The 13476-nt window shown below is 38.0% G+C and overlaps 2 long non-coding RNA genes across 7 annotated transcripts in view; one reads left to right on the forward strand and one right to left on the reverse strand.

Moving 5' to 3' along the window:
• Positions 1-13476, reverse strand: part of LOC125617986 — a 240588-nt gene that overhangs the window by 158319 nt on the left and 68793 nt on the right. For all 3 annotated transcript variants that reach the window (XR_007349187.1, XR_007349188.1, XR_007349186.1), the window contains exon 2: positions 204-285. This is a non-coding gene — a long non-coding RNA (uncharacterized LOC125617986). The remainder of the gene's footprint in view (positions 1-203; positions 286-13476) is intronic.
• The window catches only part of LOC125617987, a 122414-nt gene that overhangs the window by 56051 nt on the left and 52887 nt on the right, over positions 1-13476 (forward strand). The window lies entirely within an intron of this gene.

A 13476-nucleotide genomic window follows, 5' to 3' on the forward strand; every position in this document is an offset into this window, starting at 1 on the left:
ATTCAATCAGCCATAATCAATTACTCCACATATTATCCAGTGTTACATGTTCTCAGACCATGTAAGGAAGAAATAATGGCAGCATGAAATAAAATAAGATGGTCCTTGGGAGGAAAATCTGTGCCTGCATAGGCAGTCTCAGGCTGATAGACTTTAAATTCCCCAGGGCTCATTAAATCCCTGGATGAATGTAGTCTACTTACCATGGATGAAGAACTCAAAGCTGAAGAACTTGACTAAGGGCACGTTTTTTGGCTCCTACTTCAGTGGTTCATTTACTTGGAGCTGAAAAATCAAAGGAGACAAGTGATATTTCCATATTATTCCAACTCACGTTTGTTTTCCATCAAATTTCCACTGTTCCCCTTAAATGGGTACATTTTATTTTTTGGCTCATTATTTATTATCATTTCATTTATTTAGAAATGGAAACTTCAAGCAGTTTGATTAAGAGATTAAATAACTGGACTTTTTCGAGCTAAAAATAAATCAGCAAATCTAGGTATGAGTTGCATTAGTTTTCAAAATACTTGGGGTTTTGATCAAATCTCTAAACACATTATTGCAGATGATAGCCCCTTCTATTCAAATTTTAAACATGTGTGTAGGGAACTCCAATGTGAAGTTTTCAGAATTACCATTAATGATACATGGACTTTCCAAAGAGTGTTTCTTTTAAAAGTAAAAGACACTCTTTCTAAAATAGAAATAAATGAGTGAAGAAATTTGGATCTTAAAACATACAATCATTTAATCTTTGTGCCCTAATTAACCCCCCAAGAGCTATAGTACCAATTCAATCAAATGCCCTTAATTTTCCCCAAGAAAAGTTTCTGAAAAAACTACTATTTGTTGACCACTTAACAATTGCTGTGGATTTGATGTCTGGTGACTATTTACTTTTAAGAACAGCTCTTTGATGAAAGAATTATTAGTTGCTGAGAGGTTGAGTCACTTGCTCAATATTTCAAAGGAAAAAAATGGCAGAGATGGGATTTCACACCAGGTCCACTTGATGCTAAAGACTGAACTTCCAAAAGAATTGTCATGAAGTGTCTTTGAGCTGGCTTAAGGCAAGTGCTACAAAATAGATAGCATGAAAATATAAACTTCCATTACTTTATCTTAGTCTGTGGAAGAAAAAAATAAGAGACAGTGCAGAAAAAAGAAAAGGAAATAAGAACACCAGTAAATGGAGCCCCCAAAGACAAAGTGAGCATCATCTTTCATCAGACCACAAAAGCATTTCTTCTAGCACCTAATGGGGGGAAGGATCTCTGAAAGAGAAAGAAATGCTCATGGGTTAAAATGACTTTCTTTCTTTCTTTTTTTTTTAATCTATTTTTTTATTGGTTGTTCAACACATTACAAAGCTCTTGACATATCATATTTCATACATTTGATTCAGGTGGGTTTTGAACTCCCAATTTTACCCCAAATACAGATTGCAGAATCACGTCGGTTACACATTTACATTTTTACATAATGCCCTATTAGTAACTGTTGTATTCTGCTACCTTTCCTATCCTCTACTATCTCCCNACAAAGTACAGCATCCCTTTATGTTCAAAACATTAGAAAAACTAGGAATAACAGGAACTTACCTCGACATAGTAAAAGCTATCTATGCTAAGCCTCAGGCTAGCATCATTTTCAATGGAGAAAAATTGAAGGCATTCCCCCTAAAATCTGGAACAAGACAGGGATGCCCTCTATCACCACTTCTATTCAATATAGTTCTCGAAACACTGGCCAGAGCAATTAGACAGACGAAAGAAATTAAAGGCATAAAATGACTTTCAAGAAATGATTGAAGTAGACCAAAGACAATGTATCAGAAAAGGTTGAATCCTGATGAGTCATATAATTCTGCTTCAGTTCAGTTCAACTCAACACACATTTATTGACAACCAGGAGGCACTGGAAAAACCCATCCAAAAAAACATGATGGACAGACCATTGAATCAAGAAAAACAGCAATGACTAGAATCATAAGTTTCTAAAGAGATGAAAGCATTTATGGAATTTCAAGGGTCACAAGCCAGGACAGAATCAGAAGTTACCATTGCCACCTCCATTTCTGAGATACAAAAATTGAGTTTCTGTGAAAGAAGAGGTCCACTCAGGGTCATGCGGCCCACTGGAAGCTAATGTTATCTTCTAGTCTTTGATTTCCCATTCTAAAACTTCTTTGTTAGACATATTTCACACAAGTGACACAAATGTGGCAAGCTATGTGAATATAGATGATTTATTGTGCTGATCAACATTCATCATCGGATTCTGGTTTCTTGGAGACCCCTAAGGATTTTAGGGCCACACATCCACCCCTTTATCTCCCAGTTTAAACAAGACCAATAGAAGACAGAATCTCAATTACCATTCTTCCTCCAGGGGAGCCACTATTGGGAAAGAAGATGCTGCAACATGAAAAGGGTTGAGTGGAATGCTCAGAAGAGGTTTCCAGAAGAATATAATGACAACTCAGGGTTCTCTTGCTTGTATGATTGAATGCCAAGTTCTTTAATTGGTCAAGGAATTTCCAGGAAGCAAGAGAGCAAATAAAGCTCCAGGCAAAGTAGCAGAACAGATTTCCATTTTTATGCCTGCTTTTTGGGGGCACTGAAAAGAAAGCCGTCAATTCTTGGAATTCTAATCCCATAGATGAGAGGTTTATTGGATGACCAAAAAAATCTATATCTATATCTATATGTATCTATATATCTATATCTATCTATAATCATTAAGAAAGTGGATCTTACCTAAGATCACTTGAGAAATTTTTACTATATCTTCAGCCAATCACATCGGATAAATAAAATGTAGTTATAACAACAACTGACATTTATTAAGATGCTATTCTGCAGCAGGTGTTAAAATGACAATGACAATAGTGACAAGACTTTACAGGTGGCTGTGAAAGTAGTTGTATAATGTTAGATGTTAATCAGAGAACATGAATTTTTTAGCTCTTCGTATCATTAGCCTGCAATACTTGATTTCATTTTGTTTTGATTAACATGCAATCATTCCATTTATGGTATATAATATTTCAATACGTGTGTAGCATGTACTGATCAAATCATGGTAATTAGCATTTTCGTCTTATCATTTCTTCATGTTTAGAGCCTTCAAGCTCCTTTCTTCTAGTCCTTCAAAAAACATGTTAATAAGTTATTGTGACACTGTGAAACATTGTTTCCTACTCCTTCTATCTAACTATGTATTGGTACATGTTACCCAATCTCCCTCTACATCCTCCCAATCCTTCTCAACCTCTCAACTACTATTATATATCCTCATAAACTTGTTTCAACTTCCATTTATGAGAGAACATGGGGAATTGACTTTCTGTTATTGACTTATTTCATTTAACACACTATCCTCTAGGTCATAATTTTTGCTACAAATGACAGGATTTCATTCTTTGTTATGGCTGAATAATATTCCATTGTGCATATGTACTACATGTTCTTTATCCATTCACCCCTTGACAGGCACCTGTGTTGAGTCCATATTCTGGCTTTTGTGACTAGTGCAACAATAAATACGAGAGTTCAGACATCTCTATGTTATGCTAATTTCATTTCTTTAGAGATGTACCAGGAAGTAGGCTCACATGTTAGATCTATTTTGAGAGAAACCTCAACTATAAAGACTCTTTTTAATTTACATTTCTTCCAACAGTGTATAAAAATTCCCTTTTCTCCACATCCTCCCCAGAATTTGTTATTGTCTTTTCAATAATAGCCATTCTAACCCGAATGAGATGGCATCTCATTGTGGCTTGATTTGCATTTCCCTGATGACTAATGATATTGAGCATTTTTCAAATATTTTTTAGCCATTTGTATTTCTTCTGAGAAATGTATGTTCACATCATTTGCCCATTTTAATTGGGTTATTTTGGGGTCTTGCTGTTACTATTGAATTTTTTGAGTTTGTTATTTTGGATATTAATCCTTTGTCAAATGAATAGTTTGCAATTTCTTATTTCCATTCTCTTCACTCTGTTGATTGTTTCCTTTACTGTGCAGAAGTTTTTTAGTTTAATGTACCTTTGTCTATTTTTACTTTTGTTACCTATCTTTTAGGATCTTATCCAAAAAAATCTTTGTGTATACTAATATTCTGAAGTGTTTTCTGTATATTTTCCATTTGTAGTTTCATAGTTTTCAAGTCTTATATTTAGGTCTTTGATCCATTTTGAGTTGATTTTTGTATAGGCTGAGACACAGAGGTCAAGTTTCAATCTTCTACATATAGATATCCTGTTTTCCTAGCCACATCCATTAAAGAGGCTATTGTTTTTCCCAATGTATATTTTTGGTGCCTTTGACAAGATACAGATGGTTGTAAATGCATTGGTTTATTTCTGGTATTTCTGTTTTATTCTATTAGTCTACATGTCTTTTTTATGCCAGTACCATGCACTTTTATCTGCTACATTTCTGTAGCATGTCTTGAAATTAGGTAATGTGATGTCTCTAACTTTGTTCTGTTTGTTCAAGATTGCTTTGGCTGCTTGGGGTCTTTTAATTCACATAAATTATAGGATTACCTTTTCTAGTTCTGTGAAGAATGTCATTGGTATTTGATGGGGATTGCCTTGAAACTGTACATCACTTTGGGGACTATGAACATTTTAACAATATTATTTCTTCCAATGCATGAACATAGAAAGTCTTTCCATCTTTGGGTATGGTTTTTAAGTTGTTTTCATCACGGTTTTGTAATTCCATTGTAGAGGTCTTTCACTTTCTTGGTCAAATTTATTTCTAGGTATTTTATTTTCTTGTAGCTGTTATGAATTGGATTGCTTTTATAATTTCTTTCTCAATAAGTTCACGACTGGTGTATTTTAAGTACTACTGATTTTTGTATGTTTATTTTGTATCCTGCAACTTGAATGAATTTGAGTATCATTTCTCATAGTTATTTTTGGCAGAATCTTTAAGTCTTTGCATATATAAGACTTTTATCATCAGTACACAGTGATAATTTGATTTCCCCCCTCCACTTTGTATACATTTTATTTCTTTCTCAGACGTTTGTTTATAAGAAGAAATTCATAATGCTATATACCCGTGACTCTGGGTAAAGTCTGGTTTTAAAGGGTGAGCTTGTTTCCCTTTTGCATCTTGAACCATAAAATTCAGCAGTTGGGCGTAGGGTATGCCAAAGACACGAAAAGAATTGGAAAGTGGAGACCAGTCATTAATTAAAGCAGTTTCCTCGGCAAGGAACCAAAAGGAACCAGAAAATAGGTGCAAAACTGTTGCTTTTAAATGACTATAACATTTATTTGGCCACAAAGATACTTCTGGACCAATTAATCAATTCCCCCACCCTTTTCTATTCTGAATAGTCTTACTTCACCTAAAGTAATTGCCTCCCAAGGATGCAAAACATCAGGATGGCAAAAATCGCTTCTTGAAAGCAGAGACTAAGGCTTTCTTTCAGATGTTCCTGAAGATGGATGAGAAAGAAGAAGCTGGAACATAATTTTACTCCTGATCAGCCACAAAATTCTCAGCCAAATAAATTACCAAGGAAAATCAGACCAGAGCCAGAATGTCAAGTGCACCATAATTTCTCATCTCTTCCATTACCTTCAATTTTTTCCCTCTTGCTGGATAGCAGTGAACTTGCCCGAACAAGAATGGTCTTAGCAGCAGAACTTCACTGGGTCAAAATGACTAAGCCGGTCATAAAGGCATGCAAAACGAACAAATCAGAACATCAGACCACATAAAATGGCCCGCCTCTTACCTGACATTTCCTATCTTCTGTTAGGCTCTCCGTTAGTGCTCAATAGAAAATTGCCATCTCAGCCAAGGCCGTGACCAGGAAAGGAACTTCCTTTTTGAAACTTTTTTTTTTTTCTGAAGAAGTAGCTAAAATAAATTAACAATATTCCAGTGAGGTTTGGAGACTTGAGGTGGATTTAGTGGGTGAGACACCTCTGTTCTGTAGAAGTAAATCTGAGAAGCCATCTTGGGCACAATTTTGGATCACGTTTTCTATGAGATTAGGGTAGTTCCTACATATTCCATTTGTTACCATGTGGGAAATGTATGTTTCTAAGAAAGAGGCCTATGTATCTTAGTGCAATTTGCTTTATAGTCCAGTTTTTAAAAAATCAACCATTGTACAGCAAATATGAGGAGGCTCTAGGCTTATGAAAAGGGATTTAGGCCCTGGTCTCCCCAGGTACACTTTGACCCTGAAGAAGGCAGCTCTAGAATGCTGCGTTCAAATCTCAGCTCAGTCTCATGAATGTGACAGTTCTTGAACCTTAGTAAACCAGTGTCCACATCTGTGATATGAGAATATCTGCGTGGAGCATTTTATGCTAGGGATGAGCTCCTGAATGTTTCTCGCAACTCAAAATTTGCATAATTCAGGATTCATGTTCCCATAGGAGTGCATGTAAAATGAAATGCACATTATTTCAAACTTTATGCATGGAGTAAGTCTTTATACCTTTCTACTTTGAATTTGCATAAAGTAAAACCTCATTGGAATGATAATAATACGATTGCTTTATGGCACTTTTCTGAGCAGTCAGCGAGATAATCCATACATAAATGCACTTAGCACCTGGCACAATGCTTACTGAGTTATCAATGTGAGTGTAAATATACTATTACTATTACTAGTAGTACTGCTATGACCATTACTGTTACCTCAGCCTTTATCATCTCAAGAAACATTGTCAAATTCTCCTTTATTCTAGCACAATCATTTTTTTCCAAAAATCTAATTCTTTGAAAAATTGGTCCCTCCAGAATTGGTTTGACTGAATTATACTTAGAAATGAGCATAATCACACCAACGGTTATTATGCAAAGGAGTCCTTTGAAACATGGCACTGTTGTCTTTGCTTTTTGCTCTTGAGGATGCTGGTCACTATGTCTCATGAGAGAAAGTACTGGCTGGCCTAGTTTCCAGGAGTGGTATAGAGCCAGGGGATCATTTCAAAATTGTGATCTCTGTGAATTGGGAAACTGACAAATCTTACCTCTTAGACTTCCAAAGAGAGGGCCTCCAGCTAAATTTGTAGGGTATCTAAGACATTCAGGTATCATTACATACTCTCTTTTTTCTTCATTTGCCCAATTTTAAATTTATACCAATTTACAAGTGGCATCTGCACTTCAATACTATCTGCACTGTTTTCTGAAGAAGTAATAAAGTATAACAGGATTACTAAATGAGGGAATGAATGAGTGAGTTTCTTTAAAAGAAAAAAGAGGTGAAGGGGAGCAAAAGACAAGTTTGGGGGCACATTCTTGCTGACTATGAATCTTAAGGCTGTGGAATTGCTGAAGTAGATCTTCATCATTTTCTGCAGTGGGCCTCCATCTTTTCGGCTGGCCTGACTTCAACCCATCCTTTCTGCCTTGGGAAGCACACACAACTGTACACTGTGGAGGTTGTGGAGGAGCTTATATTGCTTCTGGCTGTTGTGCGTTTGTCCCAGCAAGAGAGAACTTGGCTCCTCTGTACCCTCAGTGATGGGCCCACAAATGGGTTTGCAGCCTCAGCTAGGGGACATGAGCCACTCTGGAACTTCAGGAACTTCTGCTAGGGCTGCTAAGGGGCACATCTAAGGGACACATCTCAAGAACACCTGAGAACACAGTGAAGAGGAGAAATGAGAATCCCGGAGTTTGGATCAACTTCTCTGTGCTTCTGAATTCGCCTGACAGTAAAAATCTGCCTGTTTGTGGACTTTTCTGTTATATAACAGCAAAATTTACTTTCATTTTTGTTTAAGTCAATTTGAGTTATTTGCAATTGATGGAGTTCTGACTATTATTCCATCTCAAGTACTAATAGTCCAGCTGGTTTTTCTCATACCGAATATCAAGTGAAGTATTGTGATAAGAAAATTTGCAAAGTCAGGGTTGTCAACCAACTCTATCAATCTCCTTATCACCTCCTCTACATGCCCCATCACTGTTCCAGCTCTTTCCTTGTGGTTTGCAAATCTTAATTGAGAAATTTTAGTTGGGATTTCTGGCCCCAAATTTCTGCAAATTAAAGGGAAACGAAAAAGTAGAAAACAATCTATCTTCAAATCTGCAGGCTACAGACAGCTGGAAAGAGCTGCACCATTGCTTCAAGAGTTTGAAATGACACTAAGAATATTCTGAGAGTATGTGATACTTTCACCATGAAGCAATCACACCATACAGTTCTTATAGCTTCCCAGCAACATCCATTGTATGATAATTATAGTATTGTTAAAAGACTAGTGACTGCAGCAACTTTGACTTCATCTTTGTGAGAAGATGTTCTGGAAAACATTACAGAGATTTCTGTCATCACCAACTTCATACCTGGATTCTGGGATTGCTACTAAAATACCAGTATCCCAGCGCACCTTCAATTCACCTTCTATACTTGGGCCGTTGTGAGCTTCTTAATGTCTACAAAATACACACCTGATGGAGTCTTTCTCTCTGGGTAAAGGTTGCTTTCCTTAACATGGTCGGCAAGGCCATGAAGCATCTGGCTGCCAGCGACCTCTCCAGTTTCGTGTAGTATAGTTCTACTCTCATGGCTTGGGCTCTAGGTCTCCAATGTATCACATATACTGGCTCCTTTGTTTACCATGTTCTCTGCATTTCAAATCTAGGTCATGTTCTTCTTTTTTTTTATATGTTTTCTTAGAATTCTGCTCCTTTCCATGAAAACTGTTGTTTCCTATCATAATTGAACATTGATTGCACATTTATAGGCTCAAGCTTCTCCTACCATTCAGCTCCAGGAGAGTACCTCGTGGCCCTCTGTGGTCACTGTTGCTCATCTTGGTACCTACCACAGAAGCTGGAATTCCCAGAGACGAATTCCCTGCTTCTATTGCGTTCATCTTTCAGCAGCATTTGGCGACTCCTTTCAGCATGGTGACGACTCCTTCCTTGAAACATTCGTGACTCAGTTTCTGGGGTTCTACTCTTGTGGACCCCTTTTCCTCACTTGTTCTCAGTTTTCTTCCCTTATGCACCTTCTCTGTCTCCTTATGTATCTTCTAAAGGGTCTTCCATTCTGCTTTTATAATCTAACTGAGAGAGAGATCTCTTCAGAGGGTGGAAAAAGTTACATAGAAAAAAATGTCCATTGCTATAATAGTTAAAATAAGAAGAAATATGAATGCAACTTAAATGTCCAGCTCAAGTTGGAATGGTGTAGAATATAGTGGTGACATCCTGATTGTGGAATATTATGCTGTTAATAAGAGGCAGAAATAGACAATGTCTGGGAACATGAAAAATTTGTATGAAACATTCTTAGACAAGGTGTTCCATGAAAAGTAGGGTACAGTAAGGATGTTTAAATTATGATCACAGTTTTATAAAACTATCTTGCAATATATCTGGTAAACATGAAAAAAATAAATGCTATGTTAGATGGTGGGATTACGTATTTTTTCTTCTTATTTTCCAAATATTTATATTTTATAAAAAGATTGTGGGTGGAGAGAAAAAAAAACTATAGCATAATTTTAAAGCATAACAAAGTGAATACATTTGCAGAAATGTCATAAAAAAATGAAGCCACTGAAAGCCATCCAAAAAATTTTCATGCAAGACGTTCCCCTAAATTGCAATATTGTGAGAGATAGCACAGCTCCGTGATACAAATACCAGGCACTCGAGAGGCAGTTGAGTCGGCAAATGACAGATGGTCCCGCAACAGGCCTTCTTTTCACAATCTCGTGGCTTCTGCTCTCCCCGCCTGGGGAAGCAGGTGGCCATGTTGGCCTTCACAGACCATCAAGAACTGCAGCCTGCTTCCTTGTGTTTTCATGGTATTTGCTCCAAGAACACTACTTGCACCCAGTGAGTTCCAGGAAACAGTGGAACAAATATGAACCTCTTTATTCTGCCTGAAGGAACCATTTTAGGCACAAGGGCTACTCAAATTCCACAGTAAAAACTAAATTTAACTGATTTCCAGTATCTCGAGAATGAGTCACACTATCAAGTTTCTTTAAAATAGAACCCCAAGTATCCCTCTTCCATAGATGTCTTGCAGAATCAAAAAAAAAAAAAATGATAGGCCTTTAACAACAGTCCTTCATTGGAGAAAACCCAACTGGATTACTACAGAGCAAATCCTGCAGCTACATGTAATGGAACTTCAGAACAACAAATCCCAACTGTTGAGCTCTAGCACCCTAGCATAATTAAAAGACTACCGCGATCCACATGAATAAACTGACGTAATCATGCACACTACAGCATAATCTTGAGGATGATATAAGGCCAATTTAGGTAGGTTAGCCTAAATAGCAATCAAATGAACAATATCTCGCACACTGTCTTGTTCATTCTCCTTTGCTATAACAAAATTCCTGAGACTGGGTAATTTAGAAAGAATAGAAGTTTATTTGTTTTATGGTTCAAGACTGGAAATTCTAAGAGCATGATGCCAGCATCTGCTTGGCACCTTTTAAAGGTCTTCGTTCTGCATCATACAATGGTAGAGGGCATCATGCAGTGAGATGGACCAAGCGTGCCAGCTTGGATCTCTCTTCCTCTTCTTAGGAAGCCATTCACTAATGCTGTCACCAGAGTCCTAGCCTCATGACTTCATCTAACTCTAATTACCTCCTCAAGGACCCACCACTAAATACCATTAATATATGAATTTGGACATTAAGTTTCCAACACATGAGTTTTTTTTGAGGGGGCACATTTAAACCCCAGCACATGAATTGAGGAGCATCATGGGTCTAGCACTGAATTAAGATTTATTTGTTGTCCCAAACATGGGAGTCCCATCATTATCTGTTTTATAGCTAGACAAGCTAAGCCTTAGGTGAGGCTAAGTAACAGGTCTCTCTCTCTCTCTCTCTCTCTCTCTCTCTCTCTCTCTCTCTCTCTCTCTAATCTCTCTTTATCCTCTGACACCATTTCTGTTTTATTCCCTACCTGTCACTGGACTGAATTAAGAGAATTTAACATGCTGACAATAATATGTTACCTAAATCCTTCAAGTTTTGAAGACTACTTTTACGTTAGAATGACTTGGGACACACATGTCAATTTAATCCATCCTCATTTCTTGTAACTATCTTGTGATGGGGATAATTGTCCCTGGAGGCAGTAAAAAGGTCCTCAGGTTTGGCTTAGTCTTTTCAGAACCATTGAGAAAATGGGGGAATGATTTGCCAGAGGCTAATCCTTAGGAAATGAGTCAATCTAATTTCTCAGCAACTTTACTTGTATATACAATCTGATGTTGAAAGGCAAGTACGTGTAAGAGAATCAGGTGCCTCCCTGACAATCTGTGATATAGTCATTATACCAAATTTCACAGATAACAACACAATGTTTCATAGTCATGCACCCAAGTCACATTCTCCCCACTTAATCTGTGAAACACCTGGGAAGCAAATAGCCACTTACCTATTTCAGGCCGTGGTAGATAGCATCATGCATGATATTTGTCTTAGGTTGGCTTCCCCCAGAAACAGATCCTGAGATAAAGACTAGAGTATAAGAAATAGATTTGTCCTACCAGGAAACCAAGGTAGGGAAATGAGAAGCAAGACAAGGAACTAAGGAATGGAAGGAGCTGGTACCCATGGCATATAAAGAAGCCCATTTGTCACCTCTGACAAAACCACAGACCCTGCCTCAGGTTCTCCTCCACAAGGGCACAAGACTGAAGGTGTTTTTCACTCAGTTCCTGGTATTCCCAGTAGCATTAAGGGCTGCCTATCTTACCCATGCTAACTACCTATTCGGGTAGACACAGGTCCCCCTAACAGGTAGAAGTCCTAGAGTCTAGGAGCACAGAGCCCTTGAGTGCAAGGTAGGTATGGGTGGGGGTGCTGGCAAGAGTGGGCCACACATGGTTTCTTGCTACATCCAGAAGCCCTTCTCCACCTGCCCTCCAGGAAGTCCCCACCAGTGAACTAGAATTGATCTGCAAACTGGCACTTCTTGGGCATTTCAGTTCTGACTTTACTAATCTGACACATGGATGATTTGTGCTTTGATTACATTATAAATGATCATCACAGGCGACATTGTCTTATGTTTTCTAAAAGAGAAAGGGCAGGGCAGTACAGTGGTTAAGAGCACAGGCTCTGGCAATGGATGACCTAGGTTCTCCCCCCAACTCCCAGCTTTGCAACCTAATTGCCATATGACCTCAGGCAAATGACTTAACTACTCCATGCCTCAGCCTTTTCACTGAGAACTTTGGAACAAAGTAGTACTATTTTCTTTTCTTTTCTTTTTAATTTTGAGGGAGACATTTATCTAGATTTATTATTGATGTATAATTCAGATACCATACAATGCATCGATTTAAGAATGTATGCTCAGCATGTGAAAAGCCTTGAGTTCAGTCCCCTGCACCAAAGGGAAAACAAGTATATTTAGCCAATGACTTTACCATGTTCACAGAGTTGTGTAACCATCATCACAGACAAGTTTTGAACCTGTTTATCACTCGAAAACAAATAGCATGTTCATAGCAGTCTCTCCCCCATTCCCATCTCTACCTGTTTAGCCTTAGGACACCTGCTAATCTATCTCTGTGGATTTGCCTTTTCTGAACATTTCATATAAATGGAATCATATGATATATGGCCTTTTGTGACTGGTTTATTTTACTTAGCATAATGTTTTCAAGGTTCATCCATATTATAACAAGTATATTAGTGCTTCATTCCTGATTATTGCCAAATAATATTCCATTGCCTAGATATACTATATTTTGCTTATCCGTTCATCAGGTGATGGGCTGTTTTACTTTGTGGCCATTTTGAATAATGCTGCTATGGATAGTCCTGTGCAAGGATTTGTGAGGACATATATTTTGGTATATACCTAGGAGCAGAATTGCTGGGATATAGGGTAACTGTTTATCTTTTGAAGGGACTGCAAAATTATTTTCCAAAAAAGCTGCATACATAGATTTTTTGTGAGAAGTCAAAGAGTATCTACCTATCTGTCTCTTAGTAAACAATATAAATGCAATCCATTATTATTATCAATATACTGCATACAGCTTAGAAAAAAGTAGCAGAACAGATTTTAAAAGGCAAATGCAGTGAGTCTTCAGTAATTTCATTTACCATTCTACATGGCCACTCTTATGTTGTTGAGAGCCACAGCCGAAGGGGCCCCAGCAAACTTCCAGCTGCCGGCTGATGATTGGCTCACAGCGGCCCAGCAACATCTAGCTGATTGGCTCCTCTGCGGTGATGCTCATTGGGCTGTTTCCCTGCCCTTTCAGACCACGGAGCTGCTCATTGGGGGACTTTTTTGGCTCTGCCCACGTGACCCAGCCAATCGGCCTCAAGAGCAGGAGGATTGTGGGAGGTGGAGAGGCTTGTGGGAAGCCGGTGGTGGCAGTTGGGGCTGTTTTGTTTGGCGTGTGTGGTTCTTTCTTTTGACAAGTGGCTCCTGATTGTGCCCAGCCAGACTTTGGCATTACCTCATTGGG

This window comes from Marmota marmota, unplaced genomic scaffold (genome assembly GCF_001458135.2).
Source record: "Marmota marmota marmota unplaced genomic scaffold, marMar, whole genome shotgun sequence".
Lineage (NCBI taxonomy): Eukaryota > Metazoa > Chordata > Mammalia > Rodentia > Sciuridae > Marmota > Marmota marmota.